This window comes from Meriones unguiculatus (genome assembly GCF_030254825.1).
Source record: "Meriones unguiculatus strain TT.TT164.6M chromosome 13 unlocalized genomic scaffold, Bangor_MerUng_6.1 Chr13_unordered_Scaffold_40, whole genome shotgun sequence".
In the NCBI taxonomy this organism is placed as follows: domain Eukaryota; kingdom Metazoa; phylum Chordata; class Mammalia; order Rodentia; family Muridae; genus Meriones; species Meriones unguiculatus.
Window position 1 is genome coordinate 272135 of NW_026843649.1, and position 14521 is coordinate 286655.

The 14521-nt window shown below is 40.1% G+C and overlaps 1 non-coding gene and 1 pseudogene across 1 annotated transcript; one reads left to right on the forward strand and one right to left on the reverse strand.

Moving 5' to 3' along the window:
* LOC132651104 (zinc finger protein 709-like) overlaps positions 1-14521 on the forward strand; it is a 193226-nt pseudogene that overhangs the window by 46323 nt on the left and 132382 nt on the right.
* LOC132651187 (U6 spliceosomal RNA) lies at positions 10762-10868 on the reverse strand. The gene has a single exon (XR_009589019.1). It is a non-coding gene; the product is annotated as a U6 spliceosomal RNA (small nuclear RNA).

A 14521-nucleotide genomic window follows, 5' to 3' on the forward strand; every position in this document is an offset into this window, starting at 1 on the left:
CTGTAATTTATAAAAATATAAATAAAATTCTAAAAAGTAAAAAAAGAAAAATGATCTTCCGTTATTAGAAGGTTTTTGTTTACATCCCAGGATGTTGTTTTTTGAGAAAGAGATTCTCTGTATGGCCTTGACTGACCTGTCCTGCTTTCTAGACCAGGCAGGCTTTGAACTAACACAGATCCATCTCCCTCTGCCAGTCATAAAGCTGGTATTAGAGGCATTTGCCAACAGTCCAGGCTTTGACTTTTTCTTTTAATTTAATATTTAATTTAATGTGTTTTAATTTTGAGGCATGGTGTCTCAGTACATTGTTGCCAGTCCAGGACTCTTTTTGTAAACCAGGCTGACCTCAAACTCACAGAGACCCACCTTCATCTGCCTCCAAAGTGCTGGGACTAAGGATGTGTGCCACCATGCCTGGCAAGACTTTCTTACAGGCTAGGCACACTATGTGATTTCAGACATATCTAGTCATGCAGGTGTGAAGGAGCCTGTTTTTTTAGGCAAGATTTCTCTCTGTAGCCATGCATGTCCTGGACATGTTTTGTGGACCAGGGTGACATTGAACTCACACAGCAGCATGCATATATCTCCTGGAGAGATGGGATTAGAGACATGTGCCAACATGCCTGGCTCAGATTTTTTGTTTTAATCTTATTTTTGTTTTGTTTTTTAAGACCGGTTTTCATTGTGTAGGCCTGTTTATCCTCGACTCTTCTTTGTCAACAAGATAAACATTGAATTCACAGAGACTGGTCTGTGTCTGCCTCTCTTGTGCCTGGATTAAAGGCTTGTACAAGCACACCTGGCAGGACCTTAGACTTTTAAAGATTTGTTTAAGGGAGGGATTCATATATCCTAATCTTTTTATAAGGTTTCTGAGTTGGTGGATGAGGGTACCTCTGATTAATACTATCAGTGTGTGTGTGTGTGTGTGTGTGTGGGTGCATAGATGTTAAATCAGTCATTGCTGTCTTTCTCACAGTCCTTCTCAGAGCAGAGCTTTTATTCTCATTTCATTTTCATTTTATATTTTTAGAAAAAATATCTCTTAGCCTTTTTGTGTGTGTGAGGGTGTGAGATAATCTGGATCTGGATTCACAGACAGTGGTAGGTCTTAGGGATTGCATCTAGGTCCATCTCGAGGAGTAGACACTGCTTTATCCACTATTCACTATGTAATTTTAAAACTATAGTATTAATCACTGTCAAACAAAATGGTACATTTAATTACAGAGTGAAATTTTGGGGGTGAATAAAACTCAGAGACGCTCCTCCCACTGCATGTAGGAATGCTGGGACGACAGGCCTGTACTGCCTCATCCATCTTTTTTTTAATATTTAAAAGAGAATTATTATCTGTGTCTGACTGCCAATAACGTAATTAAAGGAGACCCAAGGACTCTTTCTCCAGCTACCAGGTCCTGGGCCTTTTTTACTCTAGTAGCAGGAGCAACAGAAGCATAAACAGCAGCTAAGTGTGTTAACTTCCGGGATAGGGGGCGGGGCGGTGACATCACAAAGCTTCTGACCAATCGTGATGCTAGAATCAGTATGGCGTGGCAGGGAGATTTACATACACCCCAACCAGGGGAAAGGCTCTGTGGGCTTTGAGGACGTTATGCCACAGCAGCCATTAGCAGGGTGAACAGGTTAACTGGGCCTACTGCCGGGCTACTCGCCTAACCACCAGAGAGTTAAGCCCAAGAATGCCAACCTGTGATGGTGGGTACAGCACGCGGTGTATTCTGGGATTTGTAGGCGGTACCCTGGCAACGGTGTATGCGGGAGAAGGGGAGAGAGGCCAATGCTTGACTGCAAGCAATCCCGGTAGGCAGCGCGAGGACCGGACGCCATTTTTGTAGTTCTCAGAGACAATCGCAGAAGTCCTTGCTCCGAAGCCATGTTTGTAGTTCTCGGGCAGGTGGGCCTCTGCTGCGATGCATTTTAGGACTGTTTGTACTTCACTGACCAGATTGCTCTCCCAAGTGGGAAACCAATGATAATGGTCGGTCTGTGACTAGAATCTTTGTATTTACGAACCCGTGTCAGAGGCCAGGGAGATGGCGGGAAGTGGAAAGAGGGTGGGGGAGGGGACTCAGAGCCGTCAAGCCCTGAAGTCTCTGCTCCTTGCAGGGCAGATTCGGAATCAAAGCCGGAAGGGGCGGGACTTCCGCAATAGGTACGCCAGTATCTTAGTGGGTTTTCCCAGGTCAGCGTCCTTCCTATTCAAGCTCTTCGCCATAAATCCGCGGGGAGGCCATGAGGGGTTCTCCGTCCACCGCCCGACTGCCTGCCGCAGCTCGTGCGTGGGGCCGACCACAGGCAGGGAGATGGCGGGAAGAGAGAGGCACAAGCCTCCTCGCCCACTTAGCCTGTGCGCATCCTGGGGAGATGGGTTTACCCCTCCGGGAGGTGAGGTTGTGCACGACCCTGTACAGGGCGTTCTGGCGCCCTCTGCTGGCCTGCAGGTGCACAAGCAGGCACTAAATAATGCTTAGGGTGCTGGAGGCTGAGTAGTTAAGGTACTCTGTGCTTAGTGGCTAGGGTGCTGGGGACTAAGTATACAAGGATCTGGCCACAATTGCTGGACTGAACCATACACATTTGGGCAAAGAAAAAAAGTGAGAAGTGGAGGAGAAGGAAGAAGAGGAAAGGAAGGAAAGAAAGACAAATGTCTGTGTGGGTTTTACAGAAAAACTCTCAGCTAATTAAAATGTGGGTACTATTTGGTGTTGATTTGCTGAACTTCAACCAACATACACAGGAAAATGTACAGGTATTCTATAGTGATATTAATAATTTATGTTTTTCCACTTGGCAAATAACATTTTCAACTAGAAGGAAGTTGTGACACATGGCAAAGCAGCACATTATATTTAGAGTCTGTATCAAATTAGAATGATTTGATGAGCTTTTTCAGAGGAAGCTTCTCTATTCAAAGTCAAGAACCATTTCTTGCTTAAAGCATTTTCTCAAGGCACCTAGATTCACCCTGTATCCAGGAGATTCTTACTTCCATAAATCCTGGGTTGACAATTTTGATTGCTCGCATCCTGCGTTGCTGTGTAGAAATTGTAAGCCATACCTAGCATATACTTCTATGAAGATTAATCCAGAAGGAATCGCTGTAATGACCAATTCTGAGCCCAGCTATTCTATCTCGAATGCAGTGTATGCAGTGGTCTATACCGTCCATAAAATGCTGTTGAGGAAAACTGAAATGGGATCTAAACAAGACAAAAACAAGGGTGTACTTCTACCATGGCCGGTAAGCCTCACTCATAAGCAAGGGAAGCACCAGGATCTAACATTATTGGTAAATAATTTACTGTGGTCAAGCTAATAAAACATTTTCATCTTATAATCAAAAGTATAAGTTAAAATGGAAAAGAAAACTATTACAATATATGCATATATGTCTATAATTATCTTACATGATTTTGGGACTGAAAGCACCGATTTGAAGACATTAAATTTTAATATATTTCAACAAATGTTTTCCTAATGTGAGGTAAAATTCTGTAAGTTATAAGTTTAATCAGTGCAAAAATATAGCAAGTTCAGTAACAATTTATTTTTATAATTCATGGAATATGTCCAACACCATAAGATATAGACAAGGGGATCATATCCAAAGTAGCCATTTCACCAAAATTACAATCTATATTTATGACACAAGACCATAAGAAGATCCCTTTGTGGACAATAAATACCCTGTCTTAGAGTCAACAGTAACTGAAAAGTAATTTGCTTTCAATTTTTAATTTAGTATTATTTAGTATTCATAAAGTAAGATGAAGGTGAAACCAAAACTGCTTCCATTATGAAATTTTAGAATACAGACAGTGCTCTTGAGCCTGGGACATATCTCAATGTATTGGTGATAAATGTAATGTGAGGGTTTTAAACAAAAAATATATAAACTTAGGACTCATTTACACTTAATAAGCCTTGGAGATCACCTTCAAATAGGGTATCATCAAGGATATTGTTGAGCAAGTCTCTTCAAGATCTCTTCATTCAGTCAATGATAGGTAAATACAAGATGAACTCTGAATCTTTAGTGTACTATGTAAGTTAGTGTTATGGGAAAAAGTAATATTTGACATAGATATTGACATAGTCTATAATCATGGCTTCTAGTCATAATATGTTCAGTAAGTTAGTATGTCTCTTGTTCAGATAACTGTATACCTATATAGAAGTTCTTTAATAACATGAGTTATTAATTAGTTATCACAGTATTAGGTTGAGTTATTTTCATTAGTTGATTTTTTTGTTATCAAGATAATACTGGTGTCTGAAGAAAATATACAAGTGTTTCTTCCTTTTCCATTCTGTGGAATACTTTAAGGAGTATTGCAGTGAGTTCTTTGAGACTTTTGTAGAATTCATGCTGAATCTAAACCTATGCTTTCTTTCTTTTTTTCTTCTTAATTGAAAGATTTAGATTACTTTTTCTATTTTGGTTGTTATGTGTCTGTTTAAATAATTTATTTCATCTTGATTTAATCTTGTTAGATTTTATACATGTAGAACTCTACCAATTTATATTTTACATTTGAATGTTTAGTTGAATGAAGAGTTAAAATATGAACCTATGATTCTCAATGCATGCTGTAATGTCTGTTATATCAAAATTGATGCAGTTGACATGGAATTAATAGAGAGAAGACGGGCATTTCCAGAAGCAGTATTTTTCTCACAGTCAGAACACTGATGTGCTAGTCTATTGAGGGAAGAAGTGGAGAATCTGTGCTGTAGTACTGTAGTACTAGGGGCTGGAGCTTTTAAGTGGCTTGATATGCTGGAGGACATATTGTGGGGTTTCAGTGTGTAAATTTCCGGACTTAGTTTGCCTCTGAGGTTTCATTCAGGAATCGTGAGTGCTGGCCGTTATTCTTGAGCGTGGGGTAGTTTTTAAGCAAGCATTTTCCAGCCTGATATTTTTTCTTTGTTATTGTTTCTAATGCTATTCTCAAAAACTCTGTGTGTTTGTTTGTGTGTGTGTGTAATGACAATGAAAAAAGACACCACAGTTTTTTTGAAAGAGCAATGAGGAGTGTATGAGAGTGTTTCAAAGGAGGAATGAGGGGGGTAATGATGAAATTACATTATGCTTGAAATAACATTGTAATTGAAAAAATAAAAATAATAAAAACAACAAATAAAATCACTGTTATTGATGTATTGAAATTTTTTGAATGCAGCATAATTTCTAATTGTTTTGTCTAACAATCTTTGCCACTTTGTTGTAGGATTGGGTCTCTTACTACTGAGGTTTTACTGAAAGATGTTTATAAATTCCCATTATTTTGTTCATTTTTGTGTTTCCTTAGTTTTTTAAAATTGATTATTATTGGTTACTTTCATTCCTATATTTAACTATAAATTAAATACAATCACTTAGAACATTCAGTTTTCTTATATAAAGAAATGTTGTTCATCCTTGAAAACATACATATAGTTAGCATTGTAAAAAATAAGCAGTTTATGTTTCAAAATACATGTATATATCACACAAGAAGTAACAATGAACAAAGAAGCCTTTGATTTTAAGGTGAGTATGTGTGTGTGGAGGGGCGTATGTGGGAAGGCCTGGAGGGAGAAAAAAAGAAGGAAGAAATTTTGTGATGAAACTATAGACTCAAAATAATTGATAAATTCTAATCAATTCACTTCTAATCCAGAAGTGAATACTGAGGGTGAAAAGACTGTGGCACATGAATTCAGGGTCAGAGACTGATATTTGTATCTTTCTGTGTACCTAAACTTAGTTTGAGCATCTTGATGAGGAAGTCAGAAAGAGTTTTATTTAAGTATTAACCCCCAGTCTCCTTACTTGGAGCCTGGTGCTTTACCATTTGATCCACTTAAGGCTTTCTGGTCTCCCTCCCACCAAAATTACTCTTTCCCTAATGTTATTGCTTAACAACAGGTGGTCTTAATTAGACTGACAAAGTGCTTCAGGCTTGCTTACTCAGACACTTTCTTCAGGCCACTATGGGCTGACTGTCCATCCTCTGTCCTCTCTGAGGCAGGCTCCCAGGGCTGGTAGAGGTTTAGGGTCCCACTGCCCTCTGTGAATGATGAATGAGAAATGGAGAGAAAAGAAAGAGGTCTCAGGCATACACACTCACTGAAACAAAAAATTTTTCAAACAAATTCCCACAAGCTTACATATGATGATGATGATGATGTTGGTTTTAGCTAGCATTTCCTCTGCATAAACTGCAGCAAATTCAGGGTGCCTTTGGGAGAACATCTTCCTGGTCCATTGGTTATGGCTGGTTCCCACATACAATCACATAGAAAAATGATCAGATATATAAACCTGTACAAATTTATGCACATATTCTATGGATGTTGCAAAAGGAGCACCTTGCAGGCAGCAATTGACATACACTCATGTAACATGTACAAAAACAGACATATTTCATGCAAACACATCAATGCACATATTTACATATTTACAACTCATGGATGAAGCAACTTGCAGGGGGCTTCAGTCCTGCTTATGGCCTGGTCTTAGCTTTTTTATTTCTGAGACAAAGGAGTAAATTCATAGTCAAAAAGGTAATTGATTATAGATAAAGAGAAATTAAAAAAATGAAACAGGTTACATGTATTTTCATTAAAACTAAAAATTTTGTATTTGCGTATCCATTATAGAATTTCATGGTGAGTTCAGAATGACAAAGGTTGACAGGGGTTAAAGGTTAACAGGGTCCAAGAGATTACAAGAAGATATATGTCTGCTCAATTAGGACTGACCTGGCTACACATTCTCCAGCTATCTCTTAGTTTGTAGTGAGTTCAGGACCAAAATTTTATCTTTCTTTCATTCCAAGATACAAAGTGAATTTGGACTGACATTATTTTATGCCATAAGCTGACAAGGCATAAGGAATTACAGTGAAACCATTTGTATATATTGACATCAAGTTTTGTAGTTAATTTAGTCATTTCTTGGTTGCCCCATTATAATTTGCATTTTTAGAAATGTAAACTTGCCTGTATTTTTGCTGTATACAAGAATGAATGGAGCTATCCCTAGAATGAGAGCTTATCTGAAGCCACAATCTGTCTCAAGCCCTTCTCTTAGTGAGGCTTATGGAGAACCACAAAAGTGGTTGCAGCCATAAAACTGTAAAATTGTTTTAGAAGTTCTAAGCAAGTTAACTTCTAAAATTGTTTGAATCAAATCAGGAATTATATAATCAGGAATTAATTCATCTCAATAGCAACGCATCTTCCTAAAGATCCCATAAGGATTTTATTCAATCAGAATGGGTAAAAACACAGAAAGTGAGTGTTCATGCCAAGCCTGAATTTTTTTAATTAAATTTTATTTAACTAATTACACTTTATTCACTTTGTATCCTCCCATAAGTCCCTCCCTCCTCTCCTCCCAGTCCCACCCTCCCTCCTTTTCACCCATGTCCCTCCCCAAGTCCACTGATAGGGGAGGTCCTCCTCTCCTTCCTTCTGATCTTAGTCTATCAGATCACATCAGGAGTGGCTGCATTGTCATCTACTGTGGCCTGGTAAGGTTGCTTCCCCCTCAGGGGGAGGTGATCAAAGTGCAGGCCAATCAGATTATGTCAGAGGCAGTCCCTCTTCCCATTACTATGTAACCCACTAGGACACTGAACTGCCATGGGCTACATCTGTGCAGGGGTTCTAGGTTATCTCCATGCCTGGTACTTGGTTGGATTATGAGTCTCTGGGGAGACCCCTATGTTCAAATTTTCTGGTTCTGTTGCTCTCCTTGTGGGGTTCCTGTCCTCTCCAGGTCTTACTATTTCCCACTTCTTACATAAGATTCCATGAACTCTTCCCAACAGTTGGCTATAAGTCTCAGCATCTGCTTTGATAGTCTGCAGGGCAGAGCCGTTCAGAGGCCCTCTGTGGCAGGTTTCTAGGTTGTTTCATGTTTTTTTTCTTCTGACGTCCATCCTCTTTGCCTTTCAGGATGGGGATTGAGCATTTTAGTCAGGATCCTCTCTCTTAATTAGTTTCTTTAGATGTACAGATTTTAGTAGGTTTATCCTATGTTATAAGTATATACGAGTGAATATATACCAGGTGTGTCTTTCTACTTCTGGGACAGCTCATTCAGGATGATCCTTTCCAAGTCCCACCATTTACCTGCAAATTTCATGATTTCCTTATTTTTCATTGCACAGTAATACTCCATTGTGTAGAAATACCACAATTTCTGCATCCATTCTTCAGTTGAGGGGCATCTGGGCTGTTTTCAGCTTCTGGCTATTACAAATAAAGCTGCTACAAACATGGTTGAGCAAATGTCCTTTTTGTGTACGTGAGCCTCTTTTGGATATATGCCTAGTATTGGTATGGCTGGATCTTGAGGAAGCGCTATTCCTAGTTGTCTGAGAAAGCGCCAGCTGAATTTCCAGAGTGGTTGTACAATTTTACATTTCTACCAGCAGTGGAGGAGGGTTCCCCTTTCTCCACAACCTCTCCAGCATGTGTTGTCACTTTAGTTTTTCATCTTTGCCATTCTGAAGGGTGTAATGTGAAATCTCAGGGTCGTTTTGATTTGCATTTCCCTAAAGGCTAATGACATTGAACATTTCTTTAAGTGTTTTTCTGCCATTCGATATTCCTCTACAGAGAATTCTCTGTTTAGCTCTGTTCCCCATTTTTAATTGGATTACTTGGTTTGCTACTTTTCAGCTTCTTTAGTTCTTTATTTATACTGGATATTAGCCCTCTGTCAGATAAAGGGTTGGTGAAGATTCTTTCGCAATCTGTCTCATAACATGACCTTGCCTCTCCACTCAACTCCCACTTTTCCTTATAGTTGAACCAACTGCATTGATTGTTCCTGGTACTTGAGGATAGCATGGGAGGTTCTCATTGGGCTTTCAGTCATTTACAGGCTGTTACAATGGAAAATAAAGTTAGATCTGCCCCTTTTAATCTTGTCTCTGGTGTTTGATTCCCAGGATTCTGTGTGGGCTCTGTTGCCACTCCAATTCCGGATGGTTCCTGATTCCCACATTTATGTAAGTACTGGCAATCAGGACTAGTTATTTGCAAGACCAGCAAAACCTCTTCACTGCTGAGCCAACTCTCACACCCTATGTTGCCTATTTCTTACCAACATTTACATTGCTGATGCTTTCATCTGTTTTGTAACTGTTTAAACATAGATTTCATTTTAGGAAGATCATATCAACGTTACAATTGAAAGTGAGGCACTTCAGGTTTCTAGAAGATGTGTACATAACTAGAGGGAATGAATAGTTTGAAGAAACTTGAGCAAAGATCTGTCAGTTCTTTCTATCTATTGTTTGTTTGATTAATTCCTGCAGAGTATTATGTGCCCCTGACTCTTCTGTAATTCATTGCATAGACCAGGCTACTGTCCAGCTTTATGAGATATACCTGCCTCTGCCTCCTGAGGGTTGTTGGAATTAAAGGCATGATAAAATACACCCAGTTTGCCCATTGTTTTTATACTCAGGAACTGTTCATACAATTTCTCTGAGGTAGGCTAAGCACAGTTGATCTGTTTACTTGTCCCCCTTCTTTATGTCTGTTAATTAGCATTTCTTTTTCAAAGCTACATCTTTTTTGAAATTTTAAATTTATTTTTATTTTAATTAGAGTTTATTCACTTTGTATCCCCCTGTAGCTCTCCCTCCCACCTCCCCTCCCAATCCCACCATCACTCCCTCTCCCCTACCAGTACCCCTCCCCCAGTCAACTGATAAGGGAGGTCCTCCTCCCCTTCCCTCTGATCCTAGTCTATATGGACTCATCAGGAGTGGCTGCAGTGTATTCCTCTGTGGTCTGGTAAGGCTAGGTGTGGGGAACACACCCGCAGGGTAAGCACTCAGGAGCAGAGGCAAGAGGATCACATTTCCAATAATTTTTAAAGATTTATTTACTATTTATACAACATTTTGCCTGCACACTAGATCTCAGTATAGATGGTTGTGAGCTACCATGTGGTTGCTGGGAATTGAACTCATGGCCTTTGGAAGAATAGCGAGTAGTGCTCTTAACCTCTGAGTCACCTCTCCAGCCTCATGCAAGAACATTTTTAAGAAGAAATTTATGGTATTTATTTGTTCATGGCCCTTTCTTTCTTTCTTTCTTTCTTTCTTTCTTTCTTTCTCTTTCTTTCTTTTTCTTTCTTTCTTTCTTTCTTTCTGTCTGTCTGTCTGTCTGTCTTTCTTTCTTTCTTTCTTTCTTTCTTTCTTTCCTTCCTTCCTTCCTTCCTTCCTTCCTTCCTCCCTCCCTCCCTCCCTTCCTTCTATCCTTCCTTCTGATTTGTTTATTTATTTATTTATTTATTTATTATACAGTATTCTGCCTGCATGTACCACTGGAGCCATTTGAGGGCATGAGAGCTCACTATAGGTGGTTGTGAGCCACTATGTGATTGCGGGGAATTGAACTCAGGACCATTACAAGAGCAGCTAATGCTCTTAGCATCTGAGCTACCTCTCTAGCACTGGTCCCACTTTTCTTTACTTCATGTTGCTTAAATTTTCAAAAACAGAAATGAATGTGTTATGAACATCTGTAGAAGGAGGCATTGTTTTTCAAGGAATAAAATGAAAACATGATTAATAATTTTTTCTATGGTCACACATAAGTTTGAATGAATACTGTCAAGTTCATCTAAATGGCTTTTGTCAACATGTGGTGAATTAAATTTATCATTGTTTTCAGGATGATGTTTCTTTTTTTTTTTTTACTTCTTCTTTTTTTTAAAAAAAAAATATGGAACGCTTCACGAATTTGCGTGTCATACTTGCGCAGGGGCCATGCTAATCTTCTCTGTATCGTTCCAATTTTAGTATATGTGCTGCCGAAGCGAGCACCAGGATGATGTTTCTTATGACCACTAGGAGGCTATATGCTGCCTTAGCTGATCTAACTGAATGTATCAGTAAACTGTACCTTTTCATGGAGAGGTGGGAAGGCCAGCCTTGACCTTGTGATACTCCTGTCTCAGCCTTCTGAATGCTGGGGTTCTAGGCTTGGGCTGCTTAAACGAGAACACTGAAGCAGATGGTACATTTATCTGTTTCTGGGAATTATCACCTTTTAAAAATTCCAAACTTGGTATGTTTAATGTATCTCACACATTTAATAAGATATTAAAATGTATCGATGTCAGGCAACCCCTAATCAACTATAATTCCAACTTTAAGGGATCCACTATCCTCTTCTATCATCCATGGACACACACACACACACACACACACACAAAACATATGTGTCTTTTAAGAAGTAAATGTGCAATCACAAGTAGAAAAGCACATTTTGAAGCAATGTGCAACTGAGAAGCACCGTGATGATATGACCTTGACGTGCAGAATATTTCCTCAAGTGTTTCACACCACTCTTCTTCAGTAGAAGGTGTTCACCTCTATAGAAAATAAAAATAGAACCCTGTGTCTCCCCCTAGCCCTTGCCCCATGGGTCTTTTGTCGTTTCTCTTGCCACCTTTGACTTCTTTTGTTTTCAAATCATTAAGAATTTCTTGTAATTGAGATTTAAAAATTGAAATAAAATCAAGATTTAAATCTTTCTTCCATCCAGGGGTGGCTCTGATGTTTGGTTTAATATTATTATTGTTATTATTATTATTATTATGGATTTTTTTTAGACAGGGTTTCTCTGTGTAGCCCTGGCTGTCTTGGACTTGCTGTGAAGGCCAGGCTGGCCTCTAACTCACAGAAATCCTCCTGCTTCTGCCTCTCCAGTGCTGGGATTAAAGTTATGTACCACCATGCTTGAGGCAGGACATTCTTATAGCCCAGTTGAAGTCATACTATGTAACTTAAGACATGTCCAGACATGTGAGTGTGAAGAGCTGGCAGGGGGTGCAAGCCCTTGGTTTTGGAGACAGGGTTTCTCTATGTGACCTTGCATGTCCTGGACTCCCTTTGCAAACCCGGATGACTTGGAACTGACACCCACCTCTGCTTGCCCCACTGATGGTCAAAAGCATGTGATGCCACACCTGACTTCTTGTTATAATCTTTAAAAATGATTTATAATCTCTGTGTATGTTTCTGCCTTCGTGAGACCAGCCCTGTTTTGACTAGGAGAGTTGGCACTCACTAAAAGAAAGGAGTCAAGTCCGCCTACCCTAAGCACGAGGTACTCTACTCTCAACTGCTGAGTCAGTGGGGGTGTGGGCCCAAGCTATAGCTTGTAATAAAAAGATCCTCATGTGTTCTGCAATGGCTCATCACCTGGTGGTCTTTTGTGGTCTCAAGAAATGGGCACAACAGAGGCAATCCCATGGAGGATTTATACTTTCAGAATAGCCATAAATGCTCTTCAGTTAGACCTTAGAAAAGTGGGTTATGGCAGAGCATAGAAAACTCAGGTATGGGCCTCCAGTGCCATCAGGTGGAATTCTTAACACTGGGCCTGGTAGAAGCTTGTGTTACAGTTAGCACAAGCTTACAGGTATTCCTCAGTGTTAGTACACTAGGTCCACCAAAGAGGCTGGTAAGCAATGGCCAATAAGGGCTAAAGATGGCCCAACACAAATCGTTATTTGGCTCTGGACATACCAATGTTGCCACATCACTGCAGAGGAAGCAGCAACAGCACCAGATAATTAAGAGATGGCTTAGAATTCTGGGATAGCCATCAACAATTGGGCAAGGCTTAGTACTCCATGAAATGACTGGAACCCACAGCAATGATAACAGAGATGCACAGAGCTATGCCAAAACCATAACCAGAGGACCCTAAAAGGCAGGGCAGATCACTTGTTTGGAGAAGGGGCTTTATCTCACAGACACACATCTTGTATTACATAAAGAGGAAATTGTTAGGCTCCAGTTTTCCAGAAAACATTAAAATAATTGACATGTCTATTGTTATTAGTAAAAAGAGTGAAGAAAAAAATATGAGGACTACATGTGGGTAGAGATACAGATGTTCGTTCACATGAAAATACCATAAAAGCATGAAACGAGAAGACATAATTTACACTTAACATTCACCACAGTCCTGTCCAACCCCCCACTAAATTATTTTAAAGCAATATATACATGCATATATATATATACAGGCATATAAAGAATTGACACCTTACAAGTATACCCTTGAGTTTTTCTGTTACCATCTGTTGTGGCTCATGGGACCTAGTCTGGTTTGTTTCCCCAATGAAACTCCCTTGGAGAAAACTAAGTTTTTCATTTATTATTATTATTACTTAAAGAGGTAGTGAGTGTGCTTTTTGGAGGGAGGGAAACTTTATGATTCATGGTGTAGTTATTTTTATTATGGAAGATTTGTTTATTATTTGTACAGTATTCTGTCTGCTTGCCAGAGGAGGACACCAGGTCTCACTATAGATGATTATGAGCTGCCACAAGGGTGCTGGAAATTGAACCCAAAACCTTTGGAAGAACAGCTGGTGCTCTTAAGCTCTGTGCCATCTCTCCAGATCCCTTATTTTTTTATTTTTATTTATTAATTATACATCCTTCTCATCCCTTTCTCTTCTCCTCCCAGGCCTAACCTCCCTGTTTCCCCTGGCTCTTCAGAGAATCCTGTGTCCACCCACCCAGCATATCAAGTCCATCAGGACAGAGAGCATCCTCTTCCCCTGTGGCCTGGCGAGGTAGCCCTGAAAGGCAAATTGATAGAAAAGATAGCTTGTAGGTCAGGGTACATTATGTGTGTTGGTCATGAAGTATTTACAAGGACTGTTACCCTCATGTCTTTCATTCCCTCTGGTGCTTACACTCTGCACACAGAGTACCTTGAGCCCTTAGGGGTGAGAGTTTCCTGGAGACATCTCATTTAGGGTGGAATGGTACAATGCCTCTCACCTCTCTGTGTATCAACTGGATCTCTGTATTCGTTTTCATGTGCTGCAGGAGGAAATTTCTGATGATGGCCAAGCAAGGCACAGATCTATGACTATGGCTGTGCTCCTTTACAGTAACTGTAACATTTAGATTTCTCTCATGTTCCTGGCTTGTGTAGACTCAGGCTCCTGGGTACCCAAGCAGTATTGGATCCAGGTTCCTTTTCATGGAGTGGGCCTCCTGAAACCCAACCAGATATTAGTTGGTCAATTCCATGATGTTTGTGCCACAAGCGCACCAGCAAATCTTGTAGGCAGGTCACCATTGGAGAGCGAAGGCTGTATGGATGGGTTGGTGTGCACTTTTCTCTTCTGGTGGCATGCAGGGTATGTTCCAGTATCATGAAGAGTAGTCCATAGGGGGTGAACATTCTAGGTAGGTGCCAAGTGGGATTACCTGTGTCCAATGACTTGTGGAGTGTTGTTCTCAGCAATAGAATCTTACCATCAGGTTGTGGAGAGCCCAAGGGGGTGGACACAAGTTAGGTGGTCCCAGGCCCTGCTTTGATCTAGCACAGAGTCCTCCCACATCCCGAGGCCACAGGACTCGAGGAGGAGGCCAGCTCTCCAGACACTCCTTGCTCTGTTCTTATTAAATTAAAATAAGTATATAGTATTATATTAAGTACAACT